This window comes from Schistocerca nitens, chromosome 3, assembly GCF_023898315.1.
Source record: "Schistocerca nitens isolate TAMUIC-IGC-003100 chromosome 3, iqSchNite1.1, whole genome shotgun sequence".
Lineage (NCBI taxonomy): Eukaryota > Metazoa > Arthropoda > Insecta > Orthoptera > Acrididae > Schistocerca > Schistocerca nitens.
The window spans coordinates 737,871,480-737,893,386 of record NC_064616.1 but is presented as its reverse complement, the minus strand read 5'-3'; the positions used below and the strand labels follow the sequence as shown (position 1 = coordinate 737,893,386).

General features: G+C 45.1%; 4 non-coding genes across 4 annotated transcripts; all 4 read right to left on the bottom strand.

The window, feature by feature from the left end:
* Positions 1-15,836: 15,836 nt before the first annotated feature.
* Trnas-uga (transfer RNA serine (anticodon UGA)) lies at positions 15,837-15,911 on the bottom strand. The gene has a single exon. It is a non-coding gene; the product is annotated as a tRNA-Ser (tRNA).
* A 1,739-nt stretch (positions 15,912-17,650) lies between these two features.
* On the bottom strand, positions 17,651-17,725 carry Trnas-uga (transfer RNA serine (anticodon UGA)). Its single transcript has one exon. It is a non-coding gene; the product is annotated as a tRNA-Ser (tRNA).
* Positions 17,726-17,951: 226 nt separating this feature from the next.
* Trnas-uga (transfer RNA serine (anticodon UGA)) lies at positions 17,952-18,026 on the bottom strand. Its single transcript has one exon. It is a non-coding gene; the product is annotated as a tRNA-Ser (tRNA).
* A 1,739-nt stretch (positions 18,027-19,765) lies between these two features.
* Positions 19,766-19,840, bottom strand: Trnas-uga (transfer RNA serine (anticodon UGA)). Its single transcript has one exon. It is a non-coding gene; the product is annotated as a tRNA-Ser (tRNA).
* Between the last annotated feature and the right edge of the window lie 2,067 nt (positions 19,841-21,907).

Here is a 21,907-nt window from a genome sequence, read left to right as displayed (position 1 = left end):
CAATACGCCAGTCACTACTCGTGATGAACTGTGGTATCGTGTTGAAGCTGTATGGGCAGCTGTACCTGTACACGCCACCCAAACTCTGTTTGACTCAATGCCCAGGTGTATCAAGGCCGTTATTACGGCCAGAGGTGGTTGTTCTGGGTACTGATTTCTCAGGATCTAAGCACCCAAATTGCGTGAAAATGTAATAACATGTCAGTTCTAGTATAATATATTTGTCCAATAAATACCCGTTTATCATCTGCATTTCTTCTTGGTGTAGCAATTTTAATGGCCAGTTGTGTACATTACCCACGGTGCCTCCAGTAATGCTGATGGTGGCTTTACAATATATGTATTATTATAGTGGTACCGCAGTGTACTGCCAGGCGATGCAATTCCTGACGTCTGTAATAACAGCGCAAAATGACTCACGTACTTAGAATACTTTTAAAGGATATTTTTTATGAGGGGCAGTCAAATGGAAACGAAACGCCCGCCACAACGGGACCATGGTATGGTTCATTTCAAAAGTAATCACCACACGCATGAAGACATTTATCCCACTGTGATTTGAGACGATCAATTCCTGTTTTGAAGAAAGTGTTCGACCACTGACAGATCCAAAGCTGCACCCACGCTTACACTTCCTCGTCAACTGAAACCGACGTCCACACATGTCTTTCTTCAGATCACCAAAGATGTGAAAGTCACACGGTGAAAGATCCGAGTTGCCCGGAGGATGTTACAGAGTTTCCCAACTAAATCGCTGAAGCGTAGCTTTCATCCGGTTGACAGTGTGGAGGCAGGCGTTGTTGTGCATCAGGGTAATCCTACCCTTCAGCATTCTGACAGGCTGAGGACAAATGGTAAACCCAACAATGGAAACGTGCCACATTTCCCCCGCCATAGAAATCCAAAGATCTTCAAACAAGACTACAGGATCTCTCTGCTGCCCGCATCTCGTGGTCGTGCGGTAGCGTTCTCGCTTCCCACGCCCGGGTTCCCGGGTTCGATTCCCGGCGGGGTCAGGGATTTTCTCTGCCTCGTGATGGCTGGGTGTTGTGTGCTGTCCTTAGGTTAGTTAGGTTTAAGTAGTTCTAAGTTCTAGGGGACTTATGACCACAGCAGTTGAGTCCCATAGTGCTCAGAGCCATTTGAACCATTTTGATCTCTCTGCTAGTCGAGTTCCCGAAGCGTGGAACCACAACCAATGCGCATCGCTACAAAAATACTTTGCGGAAATGGCGATGTGCCATAAAGCCAAAATGTCCAGGAATTCTGTCCGCCGGCCGGAGTGGCCGTGCGGTTCTAGGCGCTACAGTCTGGAGCCGAGCGACCGCTACGGTCGCATGTTCGAATTCTGCCTCGGACATGGATGTGTGTGATGTCCTTAGGTTGGTTAGGTTTAATTATTTCTAAGTTATAGGCGACTGATGACCTCAGAAGTTAAGTCGCATAGTGCTCACAGCCATTTGAACCATTTGAATTCTGTCACGTGGAATCATCCTGTTGCATGTTAACGTCCGCCCATACTGTCAACTGGATGAAGGTTTAACTTCAGTGAATTGGTTGGGAAACCCTATAATATACTTCTTACAGCCTGGATATTTCGCTGTGTAATTTTCATATCTTTCGCGTGTACGTCAGTTTCACAGTTTCAGATAGACTAGGACTTGCAAGAGTGGGTGCGGTTGTGGGTCTGTCAGCAGGTTGTGGGTCTGTCTATGAAACGCAGATTGATCGTCTCGTCTTCCAGTGGGATAAATGTCTTAACACGTGTGGCGGTTACCTTCTAAGGGAACCATTCCATGGTCTCGTTGTGGTTGGTGTTCGGTTTTCATTTGAGTGCCCATTACATATTGTGTCCTATTCCAAATAAACATAAATATATTCAACAGCAAATAATCAAAAAAGCTAGAAATCAAATAATGGAGACTACAGTAGATCAACTGTATGATCAGAAACGCAGTATATTTCTTTATTTTTGAATAAATACGAAAATGGCAAACATTTTAATACTTCAGTTTGTCCGGCTACAGAAGTCAACTGGATTGCTCCACCACAGCTGCAGTTTTCCTCTGCTGATTACATGCACAATACTCCATCGACGGGCTGCACCATCTTGTTTTTGCTCTTCTAGCAGCGTGCTACGGTACTGCGGCGCAGGGATTTCAATGTCCACCAGGGCTGCAGACATTTACTTGCAAACAAACAAAAAATTAAATATGTAAATTTAATTTTCCGAGATTATAATTAAAACTTTATGACTGGCCTTCTACATGATTTATATTTAAATCGCTTTATGCTCGTCGCTATCCTGAAGTTGGCGGCGGTGATGGTGATAAGGACACTGTGGGTGGTTGTGGAACAGACAAGAAGAAATAAACGGCTCCCACGTCAAATGGCATTTACACAACTTTCACCTCTGCACACCTTAAGTTCCTAGATGTATCGAGATGTGGATCCAGTGTGAAGATGTACGTCCGTCGTACGTAACTGACGAGAAGAGTTGTTAGCCGGGTCGGTGGAAAGCAAAACTACACAACTTCTAAACCATAACTAGTAAAGTTCTCTGATGAGCTGTCCATCTTTAGATCAGTTATTTTACCTATCACTTGGGTTCATAATGACTGATGTGGTAAGAAATTGTTTTGCTATTCTATAGAAGGAACATTGGACCTTTCCGTCATCGACAATGATGTCTTTAGAGAGACATTACAATCTCGGCTCTAGGAAGAATGGAAAAGTGTATCAGCCATATACTTCGTCACTAAAATCCTCGTGCATACCTTAGGCTATTTAGGGCAACTCGAAATACACAAATCAGGGTGTCATTCCCCCAAAAGTGGGCCGAAAGTCTTAGAATGCAACATCTCACTCGCTGCTTATTATGTGAAAACTTCAGGATTCAAACTCCAGTTCGCTCATTGTGATTCAGATGCTCTACTTATTCCTTAAATTACTACACGTGAATGTCATGGCGGTTCACCATGGAAAGTACAAGTCCCGTTCTTTCCACTATCTTTTTATATACTACTGTTCTAAAATTAAGCCGCCCGTGTGGTCGAGCGGTTCTATGCGCTTCAGTCTGGAATCGCGCGACCGCTACGATCGCAGGTTCGAATCCGGCCTCGGGTATGGATGTGTGTGATGTCCTTAGGTTAGGTAGGTTTAAGTAGTTCTAAGTTCTAGGGGACTGATGACCTCAGATGTTAAGTCCCATAGTGCTCAGAGCCATTTGAACCATTTTCTAAAATTAAGTATCAACATTTACATCCTCAAACCACCGTATGGTGCACAGCGGATGGTACCTTGTACCACTACCAGTGATTTCCTTTCCTGTTTCACTCGCAAATAGAGTGAGGGAGAAACGACTGTCTAAATGCCTCCATACGAGCTCTTATTACTCGCATCTTATTTTCGTGGTCCTGCAGCAGTAGAATCGTTCTTCAGTCAGCTTCAAATCTAAATTTTCTGAATAGTGTTAAATCAAAAAGAACGTCGTCTTCCCTCCAGAGGTTCTCATTTGATTTCCTGAAGTATCTCTGTAATACTTACATGTTGTTCGAACCTACCGGTAACAAATCTATCAGCACGCCTCTGAATTGCCTCGATGTCTTCCTTTAATCTGTCCTGTTGAGGATCCCAAACACTCGAACAGTGGGATCCGTACCAGATCGGGTTGACGGAGGAGATAGAGAAGATCCAAAGAAGAGCGGCGCGTTTCGTCACAGGGTTATTTGGTAACCGTGATAGCGTTACGGAGATGTTTAATACACTGAAGTGGCAGACTCTGCAAGAGAGGCGCTCTGCATCGCGGTGTAGCTTGCTCGCCAGGTTTCGAGAGGGTGCGTTTCTGGATGAGGTATCGAATATATTGCTTCCCCCTACTTATACCTCCCGAGGAGATCACGAATGTAAAATTAGGGAGATTAGAGCGCACACGGAAGCTTTCAGACAGTCGTTCTTCCCGCGAACCATACGAGACTGGAACGGGAAAAGGAGGTAATGACAGTGGCACGTAAAGTGCCCTCCGCCACACACCGTTGGGTGGCTTGCGGAATATAAATGTAGATGTAGATGTAGAACGGGTCGCACTAGCTCTCTGTACGCCGTCTCTTGTATGGGTGAGCTACACTTTTCCAAAAAAACGAAATCGAGCATTCGTCTTCCCTACCACCAACCTCACATGCTCATTCCATTTCATATCGTTTTGTAACGCTATGCCTAGATATTTAACTGCTGTGACTGTGTCAAGCAGGACACTACTAATGCTGCATCCGAACAGTACGGGCTTGTTTTTCCTACTCATCCGCATTAACTTTAATTTTCTACATTTAGAGCAAGCTGACATTCAATTTGTCTAGTAAACATTTTGTCTAAAGTCATCTTGTATACTCATACAGTCATTCAAAGATGCCACCTTTCCGTACGCTACAGCATCATTAGCTGCTCACCCTGTCCGTCATTTATGTTTTATACACAGACAATAAAAGCGGTCGTATCCCACTTCCCTGGAACACTCCTGACGATAATTGTGTCTCCGATGAACAGTCGCCGTCGAGGACAATTGATTAAAGAAATGGAAAACGAATGATGTGCGGTAAAAATAAATGACCTGTCATAATTTCCTCACTGACTGGAAACACGCTCTATTTATTGGAAAGAAGTACTCCATGTTCCGAATAAGAATGTTAAATATAGCGAAAAGTGTTTTCGTTTTTGTTGTAAGGAGAATTCACAGGACAGAACTCTGTTGAGATGGCGATGTCTTTGACGAACTCAACACACTTAGCCGTTCTTGTTAATTGGACATGGCGTGTATATTGAAATACGACTGATGTTATTCCCTTGTCAGCGATTAAAATTCTTCTCGCTTCTTCGGTCAATATGATGCTCCATGAATTTTTAAACTTTCACTTTAGCACGTTGCAGATGTAATTCTGCTGTTACCCCTGTCTTCCGTTTAAAAATGAGGTTGGTGTCTCGTGATCTTCACAAAATTGAAAGTACTGCAATTTTTTCTGCCCCATCTCAAGATAAAAAAAAAAAAAAAAAGAAATAGTGGTTGCTAGTGATTTTAATGTGGATTTACTGGAAAGCTCTGTCAGTGAACAATTAATGCAGTCAATAACACTATCATTCAGTGTAGTTCCTACTGTGAACTTTGCTACTAGGATATGTAAAGACTCTTAGACTGCTGTTGATAATATCCTTGTAGACAAATCTGGGGAAAAAGTCATATCACAAAACCAATAGTAAATGGACTATCTGATCATGACATGCAGCATCTTGTGTTAAATTTTGAAACTTGTCACGATAAAAAGATCTATTAAATCTGAGTACAGGAGGGTAATAAGTAAGTCAAAAATTGTGAAATTCAGGAAATTGCTCAAAGACATGAACTGGATAGTCGTTTACAATACTCCTGACTCCAATGAAAAATAAAAAGCATTCATTAATAAAGTTACATCCACTTTTGAAAATTGTTTTCCCCTGTTGTTGTTGTGGTCTTCAGTCCTGAGACTGGTTTGATGCAGCTCTCCATGCTACTCTATCCTACTACAACCTACATCCTTCTGAATCTGCTTGGTATATTCATCTCTTGGTCTCCCTCTACGATTTTTACCCTCCACGCTGCCCTCCAATACTAAATTGGGTGATCCCTTAATGCCACAGAACATGTCCTACCAACCGATCCCTTCTTCTAGTCAAGTTGTACCACAAATTTCTCTTCTCCCCAATCCTATTCAACACCTCTTCATTAGTTATGTGATCTACCCATCTAATCTTCAGCATTCTTCTGTAGCACCACATTTCGAAAGCTTCTATTCTCTTCTTGTCTAAACTATTTATCGTCCATGTTTCACTTCCATACATGGCTACACTCCATGCAAATAGTTTCAGAAACGCTTTCTGACACTTAAATCTATACTCGATGTTAACAGATTTCTCTTCTTCAGAAACGCTTTCCTTCCCATTGCCAGTCTACATTTTATATCCTCTCTACTTCGACCATCATCAGTTATTTTGCTCCCCAAGTAGCAAAACTCCTTTACTACTTTAAGTGTCTCATTTCCTAATCTAATACCCTCAACATCACCCGACTTAATTCGATTACATTCCATTATCCTCGTTTTGCTTTTGTTGATGTTCATCTTATATCCTCCCTTCAAGACACTATCCATTCCGTTCAACTGCTCTTCCAAGTCCTTTGCTGTCTCTGACAGAATTACAATGTCATAGGCGAACCTCAAAGTTTTTATTTCTTCTCCATGGATTTTAATACCTACTCCGAATTTTTCTTTTGTTTCCTTCACTGCTTGTTCAATGTACAGATTGAATAACATCGGGGAGAGGCTACAACCCTGTCTCACTCCTTTCCCAACCACTGCTTCCCTTTCATGCCCCTTAACTCTTATAACTGCCATCTGGTTTCTGTACAAATTGTAAATAGCATTTCGCTCCCTGTATTTTAGCCCTGCCACCTTCAGAATTTGAAAGACAGTATTCCAGTCAACATTGTCAAAAGCTTTCTCTAAGTCTACAAATGCTAGAAACGTAGGTTTGCCTTTCCTTAATCTAGCTTCTAAGATAAGCCGTAGGGTCAGAATCGCCTCACGTGTTCCAATATTTCTACGGAATCCAAATTGATCTTCCCCAAGGTCGGCTTCTACTAGTTTTTCCATTCGTCTGTAAAGAATTGGCGTTAGTATTTTGCAGCCGTGACTTATTAAACTGATAGTTCGGTAATTAGCACATCTGTCAACACCTGCTTTCTTTGGGATTGGAATTATTATATTATTCTTGAAGTCTGAGGGTATTTCGCCTGTCTCATACTTCTTGCTCACCAGATGGTAGAGTTTTGGCAGGACTGGCTCTCCCAAGGCCGTCAGTAGTTCTAATGGAATGTTGTCTACTCCTGGGGCCTTATTTCGACTCAGGTCTTTCAGTGCTCTGTCAAACTCTTCACGCAGTGTCGTATCTCCCATTTCATCTTCATCTGCATCCTCTTCCATTTCCATAATATTGTCCTCAAGTACATCGCCCTTGTATAGACCCTCTATATACTCCTTCCACCTTTCTGCTTTCCCTTCTTTGCTTAGAACTGGGTTGCCATCTGAGCTCCTGATATTCATACAAGTGGTTCTCTTTTCTCCAAAGGTCTCTTTAATTTTCCTGTAGGCAGTATCTATCTTACCCCTACTGAGATAAGCCTCTAAATCCTTACATGTATCCTCTAGCCATCCCTGCTTAGCCATTTTGCACTTCCTGTCGATCTCATTTTTGAGACGTTTGTATTCCTTTTTGCGTGCTACATTTACTGCATTTTTTATATTTTCTCCTTTCATCAATTAAATTCAATATTTCTTCTGTTACCCAAGGATTTCTACTAGCCCTCGTCTTTTTACCTACTTGATTCTCTGCTGCCTTCACTACTTCATCCCTCAGAGCTACCCATTCTTCTTCTACTGTATTTCTTTCCCCATTCCTGCCATTTGTTCCCTTACACTCTCCCTGAAACTCTGGTTTAGTCAGTTTATCCAGGTCCCATCTCCTTAAATTCCCACCTTTTTGCAGTTTCTTCAGTTTTAATCTACAGTTCATAACCAATAGATTCTGGTCAGAGTCCACATCTGCCCCTGGAAATGTCTTACAATTTAAAACCTGGTTCCTAAATCTCTGTCTTACCATTATATAATCTATCTGAAATCTGTCAGTATTTCCAGGCTTCTTCCATGTATACAACCTTCTTTTATGATTCTTGAACCAAGTGTTAGCTATGATTAAGTTATGCTCTGTGCAAAATTCTACCAGGCGGCTTCCTCTTTCATTTCTTAGCCCCAATCCATATTCACCTTCTACGTTTCCTTCTCTCCCTTTTCCTACTACCGAATTCCAGTCACCCATGACTATTAAATTTTCGTCCCCCTTCGCTATCTGAATAATTTCTTTTATTTCATCATACATTTCTTCAATTTCTTCGTCATCTGCAGAGCTAGTTGGCATATAAACTTGTACTACTGTAGGTGTGGGCTTCATTTCTATCTTGGCCACAATAATGCGTTCACTACGCTGTTTGTAGTAGCTTACCCGCATTCCTATTTTTTTATTCATTATTAAACCTACTCCTGCATTACCCCTATTTGACTTTGTATTTATAACCCTGAATTCGCCTGACCAAAAGTCTTGTTCCTCCTGCCACCGAGCTTCATTAATTCCCACTATATCTAACTTTAACCTATCCATTTCCCTTTTTAAATTTTCTAACCTACCTGCCCGATTAAGGGATCTGACATTCCACGCTCCGATCCATAGAACGCCAGATTTCTTTCTCCTGATAGCAACGTCCTCTTGAGTAGTCCCCGCCCGGAGATCCGAATGGGGGACTATTTTACCTCCGGAATATTTTACCCAAGAGGTCGCCATCATCATTAACCATACAGTAAATCTGCATGCCCTCGGGAAAAATTACGGCTGTAGTTTCCCCTTGCCTTCAACCGTTCGCAGTACCAGCACAGCAAGGCCGTTTTGGTTAGTGTTAGAAGGCCAGATCAGTCAATCATCCAGACTGTTGCCCCTGCAACTACTGAAAAGGCTGCTGCCCTTCTTCAGGAACCATGTGTTTGTCTGGCCTCTCAACAGATACCCCTCCGTTGTGGTTGCACCTACGGTACGGCTATCTGTGTCACTGAGACATGCAAGCCTCCCCACCAACGGCAAGGTCCATGATTAATGTAGGGGTTTTACCCTAAAGGTAACTAAAATACACAGAAGTCAAGAAATAAACCATGGATTATACAAGGAATAAAGATATCATGTGGAACAAAAAGCAGACTGTATCTACTATCTAAAACAGCTGTGATGTTTGAATTGTAATGTATTACAAAGAATACAGGGAAATATTGAAGCAAGCAATCCAGAAATCGAAGCACCTTTATTACGAGAAAAAGATAATTACATCAAGCAACAAAATAAAACCCGTATGGGATATAGTGAAGACAGAGACAGGTGGGGCCAAGAGGGAAGCGGAACAGATAGCTGTAAAAATAAATGAGACTTTGGTAACAAGTACATGTGGTGTGGCAAACCTCTTAAACAAGTGCTTCATTTCTGTTACTGGCAGCTTGGGGTTATCAGGTTCGGTCAACAGTGCAATGGAGTATCTGAGACCGTAAAATGGAAATGACACCCATGTCTCCCAAAGAAGTACCATCTATCATAAAATCCTTAAAATGATAAGGGATCATATTCTGGAGCAACTCATGAAACTCATCAAACCGAGCAACCGTTTTTAGGGTAAAAAATCGTGTGGTAAGAATCATTTGTGGTGTAAATTGAAGAACATCATGTAGAAACATTTTCAAGGAACTTTGTATTCTAGCCACTGCTTCTCAGTATATTTATTCCTTAATGAAATCTGTTGCAGGTAATACATTTCTGATTCCAACCAATAGCTCAAGACATAGCATCAATACTAGGAATAGGAACAATCTACATAAAGACCTAAAATCACTTACCTTGGTCCAAAAAGGGGTCCAATATTCAGGAAGACACATTTTAAATAAATTGCCAGCAACTATTAAAAATTTGGTTTCAGATAAAACCCGGTTTAAATAGAGTTTGAAAGACTTTTTGATAGGCAACTCCTTCTACTCCATAGATGAACATCTGAACAGAGACTGTTAAGCCAGCTTAAGTAAAAATATCTGTTAGATTTCGGTTTTGACAGCACTTAGTCACAACTGTCAAGATTAGGTATTTTGTGTATCATAAATTTATTAATAGTGCATAACAATGTTTCATTCTGACAGTGTGTTAATTCTGTAATTATTAGCTGTTCCAGTTTACCGTATTGTATTCACCTATTTCGTCGGTCTCCTGACAAATGCTCTGGATAGTAACTATTATATTCAAATGTTTTATGTTTTTATGTTATACTTTCTGACGTGTTCCACACCCACGAGAATCATCTCATTTTTTGGATCTATGGAACGAAAACAGAATCTAATCTCATCTAATCTAATACCCAAAGGAGGACTCGAACCTCCGGCGGGAGAGGCCGCGCAATCCGTGCCATGGCGCCTCAAACCGCGCGACCTTTCATATCTTTTATCTGTTGTAACTGCATTCAGGTTTCTGTACAAACGTCGATAATCTTTTTCTCCCTGCATTTTATGTTCAACACTGTCAAAATCTTTCTCAAAATCTGTAGAGTCTGTAAACGTTGCTTTGCATTCCTTTAGTCTACCTTCTAAGATATGTCTCCGGAACCCAAACAGACCTTCTCGGTAGTTGACTTCTTTCAGTCTCTCCATTCCTCTGTAAATAATTTATGTGAGTATTTTGCAGCCATAGCTTATTAAACCCATAGTTCTGTAATATTCACACCTGTCAGCACCTACCCTCTTTGGAACTTGAATTATTACATTCTTCTTTAAATCTGGCAGTATTACATCTGCCTCATATAACTGGCACATCGTGTGGACTACATCTACATCTACATCTACATTTATACTCCGCAAGCCACCCAACGGTGTGTGGCGGAGGGCACTTTACGTGCCACTGCCATTACCTCCTTTTCCTGTTCCAGTCGCGTATGGTTCGCGGGAAGAACGACTGTCTGAAAGCCTCCGTGCGCGCTCTAATCTCTCTAATTTTACATTCGTGATCTCCTCGGGAGGTATAAGTAGGGGGAAGCAATATATTCGATACCTCATCCAGAAACGCACCCTCTCAAAACCTGGCGAGCAAGCTACACCGCGATGCAGAGCGCCTCTCTTGCAGAGTCTGCCACTTGAGTTTATTAAACATCTCCGTAACGCTATCGCGGTTACCAAATAACCCTGTGACGAAACTAGTTTTATCGTGGTTTATTATGCTACGGATCTCAATACTTCTGAGGGAATGTCGTCTGTTCCAGGGGCCTTGTGTCGACCTAGGTCTGCCAGTAATCTGTCAAATTCTTCTCGCAGTATCGTATCCCCATCTCATCTTCGTCTGTTTTCTCTTTACTGTCCATAATAAAAAGGCGTGTTGAAAAGTTGTATGTACGCTGTTTAGGTTTTTTTTTTATTGGTAACGCCACGTAGCGCTCTGTATGAAAATCACTGGCTGTGCTGTGTGCAGTCTGTGGCTGGTTTGCATTGTTGTTTGCTATTGTTGTGTTGGGCAGCTGGATGTGAACAGCGCGTAGCTTTGCGCAGTTGGAGGTGAGCCGCCAGCAGTGGTGGATGTGGGGAGAGAAATGGCGGAGTTTTGAGAGCGGATGATCTGGACGTGTGTCCATCGGAGACAGTAAATTTGTAAGACTGGATGCCATGAACTGCTATATATATTATGACTTTTGAACACTATTAAGGTAAATATATTGTTTGTTCTTTATCAAAATCTTTCATTTGCTAACTATGCCTATCAGTAGTTAGTGACTTCAGTAGTTAGAATCTTTATTTAGCTGGCAGTATTGGCGCTCGCTGTATTGCAGTAGTTTGAGTAACGAAGATTTTTGTGAGGTAAGTCATTCATGAAAGGTATAGGTTATTGTTAGTCAGGGCCATTCTTTTATAGGGATTTTTGAAAGTCAGATTGCGTTGCGCTAAACATATTGTGTGTCAGTTTAGTGTTGATCACAATAATTAAAGACAGTAATGTCTGAGTACGTTCAGTTTTGCTCAGCTGTTTGAAAAGCAAATAATGTAAGAGGTTTATCAGCACAGTCATTCATAAATTTTTCTAAGGGGACGTTTCGAAGTAATGCCACCGAATTTTTTATTCTCATCTCAGTATCGGTTGAGGTATTAGAGGTCCTCAATTTTCACGCTTCGCTGATGCAAGTTGCAACCCTCTGCTGTTGTTGCGTGTGACATGGCAGTGTGCAACGTAACTATGTCGATGTGTGAGAAACAGCGTGCTGTAATCGAGTTTTTTATTCGTAGAGTTTGTCCACACGTGGAGCAGCACCCCCTCCTTTAGCATGGCCACGATAGACCACATACGAGCGCTGCGATATCTGCAGCAAGACGACGCCTTCGGTACACTGTCATCGATCATCCTTCCTACAGTCATCCGATTTTCATCTGTTTCCAAAACTTAAGTAACACCTTCGAGGACTTCCCTTTGATAGTAATGAAGCGGTGCAAGTAGAGGTGAGTTTCTGGCTCCGTCAATAAAGTCAAACATTCTACAGTGAGTGTATGAGCAAACTGATCTCTCGTTGGGAGCAGTGTGTTCCTCACCAGGGTGACTATGTTGGGAAATAAATATGTACACATGAAAACTATATATGTACAACGTTAATAAGATTTGTTTTGTTTAATAATCTTTAAGAGTTTTCACATAAAAAATTCAAAGGCGTTACTTTTCAGTACACCCTCGCATAATTTATTCACATAGCGCCAATAACCGAAATGCATGTATTTCAGTAAGTTATACAGACAGTTTTGACGCAGGAATTTGTTGGTTAATAGAACTCCAAAAGTGTTGCACAATACCAAACTTTCGTCGTTAACGAGTGCTGCTTATCGTAAATGTTTTTATAAGTAGTGCCAATATGAAAGCTGCGTGAAATGTAATGAGTAAGACAGGCAATTTAGGCGTGGAAATGTTTAATTGGAGTGGTGACAGTGCTTGAAAACATGTATAAAATCTTACATATAATACAATTTTATTTTATTCGAATTTCCTTAGAGATCTGTAATTATACTTGCGTTTTAAGATATGCAACCTGCCTCTGTATGTATCTGTATTCGATAAATGATAAATAATTTTATCATACAATTTACTTTCGAGATATTGAGTCTGTCATCATCTCTGCTGATGTTGCATGGTCATATGTAAATATTGGCGTTTAAGTGATTCGTCGTAATAAAATAACACATTCTTTCTCCGTAAATGTGTGTGTGTGTGGTGGTATTTTTATTAAATACTGGCGTTATTTCCTATTTGATTACAGTGCTGGGAAGCCATACCTCCGATTACAGCAGTTCCGTTTCGTACTTGACGTCAGCTAGAGTCAGTCACTTCAAATAAAAATCAACTGCTATCGATTTTATTTTGCTAGTGATACATTATCTTCGCTCCCCTCCTTAATTAGTGATGGAAAAACGTTATGTGATGACAGTACACATCATCAGGTTGTACACACTTATGGAAGATTTCCCGACCAGGACAGATCCAATAATGGAGATGAGACGAATGTGAGCGAAGAACACTTGATTGCGATCGAATGACACAAAAGTGTGACAGCACAGTTGCATGTCTCACATCATTCTGAAGTCTTTGTCTGTTGTGCAGATATTCCTGTTGTGCCTCCCTATTCTCTCGCGTATGCCTGCAAGCAATGCTGTCGATGTCAATACCCTCACAGAGCCCATCTGCACTTCCCCCCCCCCCCCCCCCCGTCACCACTGTCGTCAGGAGCATTGGGGAAATCTATGTGAGGGCCGAGAACGGCTGAACCAGTTCTCATAGCAGCATTGCCAGTTGCGCCTGACCAGTCATGCCATGGCAGACGCATGTGTAAGTCATTTCTCAGAGAAGCATTGCGCAGGTGCGCCTGACAGGTCATGCCATGGGTAAGCACATAAGTAAGACACAGCTGGACCATTTCTTGGTGAGGTGTCGCCTGTCATACAGATGGTAAGGTAACAGGTGGCACAGGAGTTGTCTGGTGCGATCGTACCGGGACTCGGACTGGGTTAGCAGGGCCGCGGGCTGCAGCGGAAGAGGTGGTGAGTCAAAAGTTGCATCTGTGTCAGTGTGTGGAAGTAGAGGGGGGGGGGGCGTTGGTCGGTTTCTGGACGATACTTTGATCTCTTAAGTAAGCAAACTGCCGAGTTTCACTAGCCCAATTTGATGACCCTTGTATAAACAAAACTGATCACTTGGGCACATTTTTTGTTTATTTAGAACATAATGGGCAATAACTGTCAAGATAATTACCATAATTTATAGGCAATATGGCGGCCATGGTTCATATTTATTCAGGAAGCTAAAGCTTTTAGCTTAAAGTGATTACTGTCATACTGATGACAGTAATTTATGACTCTAAGCAAATATGTCTTCGTGTCCCCAACGCCTCCACTGAGCTGCTGTTGGCCGTTCCCCCACCAACCCATCACCACCACCACCGCTACCCCACTGCTTCTTAGTGTCCCCTGAGATTGGCTTTCTTAATGTGAGTCTCACTTGGGCAACACTGCCACCACTATAAAGCGTATTCAATTCCCACGACAATAATGTACCCGAATACTACACTCCTGGAAATGGAAAAAAGAACACATTGACACCGGTGTGTCAGACCCACCATACTTGCTCCGGACACTGCGAGAGGGCTGTACAAGCAATGATCACACGCACGGCACAGCGGACACACCAGGAACCGCGGTGTTGGCCGTCGAATGGCGCTAGCTGCGCAGCATTTGTGCACCGCCGCCGTCAGTGTCAGCCAGTTTGCCGTGGCATACGGAGCTCCATCGCAGTCTTTAACACTGGTAGCATGCCGCGACAGCGTGGACGTGAACCGTATGTGCAGTTGACGGACTTTGAGCGAGGGCGTATAGTGGGCATGCGGGAGGCCGGGTGGACGTACCGCCGAATTGCTCAACACGTGGGGCGTGAGGTCTCCACAGTACATCGATGTTGTCACCAGTGGTCGGCGGAAGGTGCAAGTGCCCGTCGACCTGGGACCGGACCGCAGCGACGCACGGATGCACGCCAAGACCGTAGGATCCTACGCAGTGCCGTAGGGGACCGCACCGCCACTTCCCAGCAAATTAGGGACACTGTTGCTCCTGGGGTATCGGCGAGGACCATTCGCAACCGTCTCCATGAAGCTGGGCTACGGTCCCGCACACCGTTAGGCCATCTTCCGCTCACGCCCCAACATCGTGCAGCCCGCCTCCAGTGGTGTCGCGACAGGCGTGAATGGAGGGACGAATGGAGAAGTGTCGTCTTCAGCGATGAGAGTCGCTTCTGCCTTGGTGCCAATGATGGTCGTATGCGTGTTTGGCGCCGTGCAGGTGAGCGCCACAATCAGGACCGCATACGACCGAGGCACACAGGGCCAACACCCGGCATTATGGTGTGGGGAGCGATCTCCTACACTGGCCGTACACCACTGGTGATCGTCGAGGGGACACTGAATAGTGCACGGTACATCCAAACCGTCATCGAACCCATCGTTCTACCATTCCTAGACCGGCGGAGTGTGCGCTGATATGAAACTTCCTAGCAGATTAAAACTGTGTGCCCGACCGAGACTCGAACTCGGGACCTTTGCCTTTCGCGGGCAAGTGCTCTACCAACTGAGCTACCGAAGCACGACTCACGCCCGGTACTCACAGCCTTACTTCTGCCAGTATCTCGTCTCCTACCTTCCAAACTTTACAGAAGCTCTCCTGCGAACCTTGCAGAACTAGCACTCCTGAAAGAAGGGATATAGCGGAGACATGGCTTAGCCACAGCCTGGGGGATGTTTCCAGAATGAGATTTTCACTCTGCAGCGGAGTGTGCGCTGATATGAAACTTCCTAGCAGATTAAAACTGTGTGCCCGACCGAGACTCGAACTCGGGACCTTTGCCTTTCGCGGGCAAGTGCTCTACCAACTGAGCTACCGACGCACGACTCACGCCCGGTACTCACAGCCTTACTTCTGCCAGTATCTCGTCTCCTACCTTCCAAACTTTACAGAAGCTCTCCTGCGAACCTTGCAGAACTAGCACTCCTGAAAGAAAGGATATAGCGGAGACACGGCTTAGCCACAGCCTGGGGGATGTTTCCAGAATGAGATTTTCACTCTGCAGCGGAGTGTGCGCTGATATGAAACTTCCTAGCAGATTAAAACTGTGTGCCCGACCGAGACTCGAACTCGGGACCTTTGCCTTTCACGGGCAAGTGCTCTACCAACTGAGCTACCGAAGCACGACTCACGCCCGGTACTCACAGCCTTACTTCTGCCAGTATCTCGTCTCCTACCTTCCAAACTTTACAGAAGCTCTCCTGCGAACCTTGCAGAACTAGCACTCCTGAAAGAAAGGATATAGCGGAGACATGGCTTAGCCACAGCCTGGGGGATGTTTCCAGAATGAGATATTTTCACTCTGCAGCGGAGTGTGCGCTGATATGAAACTTCCTAGCAGATTAAAACTGTGTGCCCGACCGAGACTCGAACTCGGGACCTTTGCCTTTCGCGGGCAAGTGCTCTACCAACTGAGCTACCGAAGCACGACTCACGCCCGGTACTCACAGCCTTACTTCTGCCAGTATCTCGTCTCCTACCTTCCAAACTTTACAGAAGCTCTCCCGCGAACCTTGTAGAACTAGCACTCCTGAAAGAAAGGATATAGCGGAGACATGGCTTAGCCACAGCCTGGGGGATGTTTCCAGAATGAGATATTTTCACTCTGCAGCGGAGTGTGCGCTGATATGAAACTTCCTAGCAGATTAAAACTGTGTGCCCGACCGAGACTCGAACTCGGGACCTTTGCCTTTCGCGGGCAAGTGCTCTACCAACTGAGCTACCGAAGCACGACTCACGCCCGGTACTCACAGCCTTACTTGTGCCAGTATCTCGTCTCCTACCTTCCAAACTTTACAGAAGCTCTCCTGCGAACCTTGCAGAACTAGCACTCCTGAAAGAAAGGATATAGCGGAGAGATGGCTTAGCCACAGCCTGGGGGATGTTTCCAGAATGAGATATTTTCACTCTGCAGCGGAGTGTGCGCTGATATGAAACTTCCTAGCAGATTAAAACTTTGTGCCCGACCGAGACTCGAACTCGGGACCTTTGCCTTTCGCGGGCAAGTGCTCTACCAACTGAGCTACCGAAGCACGACTCACGCCCGGTACTCACAGCCTTACTTCTGCCAGTATCTCGTCTCCTACCTTCCAAACTTTACAGAAGCTCTCCTGCGAACCTTGAGGAACTAGCACTCCTGAAAGAAAGGATATAGCGCAGACATGGCTTAGCCACAGCCTGGGGGATGTTTCCAGAATGAGATATTTTCACTCTGCAGCGGAGTGTGCGCTGATATGAAACTTCCTAGCAGATTAAAACTGTGTGCCCGACCGAGACTCGAACTCGGGACCTTTGCCTTTCGCGGGCAAGTGCTCTACCAACTGAGCTACCGAAGCACGACTCACGCCCGGTACTCACAGCCTTACTTCTGCCAGTATCTCGTCTCCTACCTTCCAAACTTTACAGAAGCTCTCCTGCGAACCTTGCAGAACTAGCACTCCTGAAAGAAAGGATATAGCGGAGACATGGCTTAGCCACAGCCTGGGGGATGTTTCCAGAATGAGATTTTCACTCTGCAGCGGAGTGTGCGCTGATATGAAACTTCCTAGCAGATTAAAACTGTGTGCCCGACCGAGACTCGAACTCGGGACCTTTGCCTTTCGCGGGCAAGTGCTCTACCAACTGAGCTACCGACGCACGACTCACGCCCGGTACTCACAGCTTTACTTCTGCCAGTATCTCGTCTCCTACCTTCCAAACTTTACAGAAGCTCTCCTGCGAACCTTGCAGAACTAGCACTCCTGAAAGAAAGGATATAGCGGAGACACGGCTTAGCCACAGCCTGGGGGATGTTTCCAGAATGAGATTTTCACTCTGCAGCGGAGTGTGCGCTGATATGAAACTTCCTAGCAGATTAAAACTGTGTGCCCGACCGAGACTCGAACTCGGGACCTTTGCCTTTCACGGGCAAGTGCTCTACCAACTGAGCTACCGAAGCACGACTCACGCCCGGTACTCACAGCCTTACTTCTGCCAGTATCTCGTCTCCTACCTTCCAAACTTTACAGAAGCTCTCCTGCGAACCTTGCAGAACTAGCACTCCTGAAAGAAAGGATATAGCGGAGACACGGCTTAGCCACAGCCTGGGGGATGTTTCCAGAATGAGATTTTCACTCTGCAGCGGAGTGTGCGCTGATATGAAACTTCCTAGCAGATTAAAACTGTGTGCCCGACCGAGACTCGAACTCGGGACCTTTGCCTTTCACGGGCAAGTGCTCTACCAACTGAGCTACCGAAGCACGACTCACGCCCGGTACTCACAGCCTTACTTCTGCCAGTATCTCGTCTCCTACCTTCCAAACTTTACAGAAGCTCTCCTGCGAACCTTGCAGAACTAGCACTCCTGAAAGAAAGGATATAGCGGAGACATGGCTTAGCCACAGCCTGGGGGATGTTTCCAGAATGAGATATTTTCACTCTGCAGCGGAGTGTGCGCTGATATGAAACTTCCTAGCAGATTAAAACTGTGTGCCCGACCGAGACTCGAACTCGGGACCTTTGCCTTTCGCGGGCAAGTGCTCTACCAACTGAGCTACCGAAGCACGACTCACGCCCGGTACTCACAGCCTTACTTCTGCCAGTATCTCGTCTCCTACCTTCCAAACTTTACAGAAGCTCTCCCGCGAACCTTGTAGAACTAGCACTCCTGAAAGAAAGGATATAGCGGAGACATGGCTTAGCCACAGCCTGGGGGATGTTTCCAGAATGAGATATTTTCACTCTGCAGCGGAGTGTGCGCTGATATGAAACTTCCTAGCAGATTAAAACTGTGTGCCCGACCGAGACTCGAACTCGGGACCTTTGCCTTTCGCGGGCAAGTGCTCTACCAACTGAGCTACCGAAGCACGACTCACGCCCGGTACTCACAGCCTTACTTGTGCCAGTATCTCGTCTCCTACCTTCCAAACTTTACAGAAGCTCTCCTGCGAACCTTGCAGAACTAGCACTCCTGAAAGAAAGGATATAGCGGAGAGATGGCTTAGCCACAGCCTGGGGGATGTTTCCAGAATGAGATATTTTCACTCTGCAGCGGAGTGTGCGCTGATATGAAACTTCCTAGCAGATTAAAACTTTGTGCCCGACCGAGACTCGAACTCGGGACCTTTGCCTTTCGCGGGCAAGTGCTCTACCAACTGAGCTACCGAAGCACGACTCACGCCCGGTACTCACAGCCTTACTTCTGCCAGTATCTCGTCTCCTACCTTCCAAACTTTACAGAAGCTCTCCTGCGAACCTTGAGGAACTAGCACTCCTGAAAGAAAGGATATAGCGCAGACATGGCTTAGCCACAGCCTGGGGGATGTTTCCAGAATGAGATATTTTCACTCTGCAGCGGAGTGTGCGCTGATATGAAACTTCCTAGCAGATTAAAACTGTGTGCCCGACCGAGACTCGAACTCGGGACCTTTGCCTTTCGCGGGCAAGTGCTCTACCAACTGAGCTACCGAAGCACGACTCACGCCCGGTACTCACAGCCTTACTTCTGCCAGTATCTCGTCTCCTACCTTCCAAACTTTACAGAAGCTCTCCTGCGAACCTTGCAGAACTAGCACTCCTGAAAGAAAGGATATAGCGGAGACATGGCTTAGCCACAGCCTGGGGGATGTTTCCAGAATGAGATTTTCACTCTGCAGCGGAGTGTGCGCTGATATGAAACTTCCTAGCAGATTAAAACTGTGTGCCCGACCGAGACTCGAACTCGGGACCTTTGCCTTTCGCGGGCAAGTGCTCTACCAACTGAGCTACCGACGCACGACTCACGCCCGGTACTCACAGCTTTACTTCTGCCAGTATCTCGTCTCCTACCTTCCAAACTTTACAGAAGCTCTCCTGCGAACCTTGCAGAACTAGCACTCCTGAAAGAAAGGATATAGCGGAGACACGGCTTAGCCACAGCCTGGGGGATGTTTCCAGAATGAGATTTTCACTCTGCAGCGGAGTGTGCGCTGATATGAAACTTCCTAGCAGATTAAAACTGTGTGCCCGACCGAGACTCGAACTCGGGACCTTTGCCTTTCACGGGCAAGTGCTCTACCAACTGAGCTACCGAAGCACGACTCACGCCCGGTACTCACAGCCTTACTTCTGCCAGTATCTCGTCTCCTACCTTCCAAACTTTACAGAAGCTCTCCTGCGAACCTTGCAGAACTAGCACTCCTGAAAGAAAGGATATAGCGGAGACATGGCTTAGCCACAGCCTGGGGGATGTTTCCAGAATGAGATATTTTCACTCTGCAGCGGAGTGTGCGCTGATATGAAACTTCCTAGCAGATTAAAACTGTGTGCCCGACCGAGACTCGAACTCGGGACCTTTGCCTTTCGCGGGCAAGTGCTCTACCAACTGAGCTACCGAAGCACGACTCACGCCCGGTACTCACAGCCTTACTTCTGCCAGTATCTCGTCTCCTACCTTCCAAACTTTACAGAAGCTCTCCTGCGAACCTTGCAGAACTAGCACTCCTGAAAGAAAGGATATAGCGGAGACATGGCTTAGCCACAGCCTGGGGGATGTTTCCAGAATGAGATATTTTCACTCTGCAGCGGAGTGTGCGCTGATATGAAACTTCCTAGCAGATTAACATCCCCCAGGCTGTGGCTAAGCCATGTCTCCGCTATATCCTTTCTTTCAGGAGTGCTAGTTCTGCAAGGTTCGCAGGAGAGCTTCTGTAAAGTTTGGAAGGTAGGAGACGAGATACTGGCAGAAGCAAGGCTGTGAGTAGCGGGCGTGAGTCGTGCTTCGGTAGCTCAGTTGGTAGAGCACTTGCCCGCGAAAGGCAAAGGTCCCGAGTTCGATTCTCGGTCGGGCACACAGTTTTAATCTGCTAGGAAGTTTCATATCAGCGCACTCTCCGCTGCAGAGTGAAAATCTCATTCTGGATCTCTACGATCGTCTCCATGGGAGAATAGCAGCCTGCATTGCTGCGAAAGGTGGATATACACTGTACTAGTGCCGACATTGTGCATGCTCTGTTGCCTGTGTCTATGTGCCTGTGGTTCTGTCAGTGTGATCATGTGATGTATCTGACCCCAGGAATGTGTCAATAAAGTTTCCCTTTCCTGGGACAATGAATTCACGGTGTTCTTATTTCAATTTCCAGGAGTGTATTTACCAGTTTTCTAATATCCTCTTCCTACTCTAATATTACAGTAAATAACACTGGGATAGGCTATCTATGAAGTTCATTTTCTTCACGTACTGTACTCAAGCGGAAGCAGGCAGGGGATAGACGATGGACATGCAGTGCGTGAGCTGTGGCTGCAGTGGTGGTGCGTCGGTGGACAGTGGTGGGCAGGCAGCTGATGGGGGAATACAGTGGCTGTCGGTGCAGTCAGTGCTGTCACCCCCACTTCTCTCTGCTCGACTGTAGTGCATACGCTTGACCCCCACTGTAGGATGTACACCTTCTCCACAGTGCGTACAGACATGCAACTGGTTTAGCACAGTTGGCAAGGTGCCTGTATATAGAGGAAAGGGAGTGAGTGGCCCCCAGCTGATCGTGCTAAACCTGTCACACATTTTTTATAAAAATAGCATGAAGACATATCAAAAATAACACTTATTTTTCATTCAATTTGCTTTCTTACAGCCTTCACATTGCAGTTTAATAGGAGGGTGACCATCAATCTCACAGTCTCCGTGCTACTGAAAATGCTTACCACAATGGAAATAAACTCATCAGACTGAAACACTCGTGGTAGCTTGTCATCTATGTGTCTAGTATTATATATAGCATGCATCAGTTCTTTAGGAAACAAGTAGTCATCCTCACTATTCAAATTATAGCACTCATCCATAAGTTCCTTATATATTTCAAACATCACCTTATGTACATGTTTAGATCTAAGCCATGTGAACATGTAATATGCGTAAATATTCTGTTTTGTCGAATCCAATAGTCTTCTAGCTGCACCATCGTCACGTATTCTGGTATGATTTGTTGTAGAATATTTATAATGCCTAGGCTTAGCAGATTCCCCAAAAACACCAGTGCCCTGTAATCGTTATTCTCCTTTAACAGCGTGTTAATGGTTGACTGCAGTGAGTTGAAAGACATTTCAGTGCTGATAACTTGCAGTATTCACTCATCACCTGCATTTAAATTAATAGCCGGCCGCGGTGG